We start from the raw sequence: 781 nt of genomic DNA, 5'->3' as shown, positions 1-781 counted from the left end.
TTACTTCAAGATATTGAATATAGTTCCCTGTGCTATACAGTAGGACCTTGTTGTTTATCTGTTTTATATATAGTAATGTGTATGTGTTAATCCCAAACTCCTGATTTATCCTTCTCCCCAGCCCTTCCCCCTCTGGTAACCATAGTTTGTTTTCTATGTCTGGCACAGAGTTTATTATTAAATGTTTGTGGAATTCATTGTGGAATTCATATATTAACTAGTCAATTAGAAAAGGACTTGTTTCTCTCCAGCTACGCAGCTGCTTACTCTCATCTTCATCATTTCCCAAGAGTCTTAGATGTATAAGGTTGATTATACAGTTAAAAAAAAAAAAGGAAAAATTTTCCAAAGATCTTGGAATTTATCCATCTAAATGAGTGACATAAGTTAGACATTGTTTTGGGATACAGGCTAGAGACACATATGTGTGCCAGTGAGGAAGCTCAGACTATTTCCTGAAATTCAGTCAGAGTGTTAGCTGCAAAAGAAAATCAATCAGAATGCCTTCTCTGTTTATTTACCTGCTCCACGTGGAACTCTCCCTCACCCATTTTTAAATTCAAGAATTTGAAATAATAATCACAATAATGGTGGTAACTGCTAATGTGCACTGACTGCTTATGGTGTGTCAAGCACTTTTCAGATGCTTTACATATTTAATCCTTGCAACAATTTTATGGGTTATCCTCACTTTATAGATGAAGAAACTGAGGCACAGAGCAGAACTGGGTGTTTCTGAGCAGACTGTTGCTTACCAGAAGGGATCTGACAGGAGCCAGGA

The sequence above is a fragment of the Camelus ferus genome, chromosome 6 (assembly GCF_009834535.1).
Source record: "Camelus ferus isolate YT-003-E chromosome 6, BCGSAC_Cfer_1.0, whole genome shotgun sequence".
NCBI lineage: Eukaryota > Metazoa > Chordata > Mammalia > Artiodactyla > Camelidae > Camelus > Camelus ferus.
Note: the sequence above shows the minus strand (reverse complement) of the source record.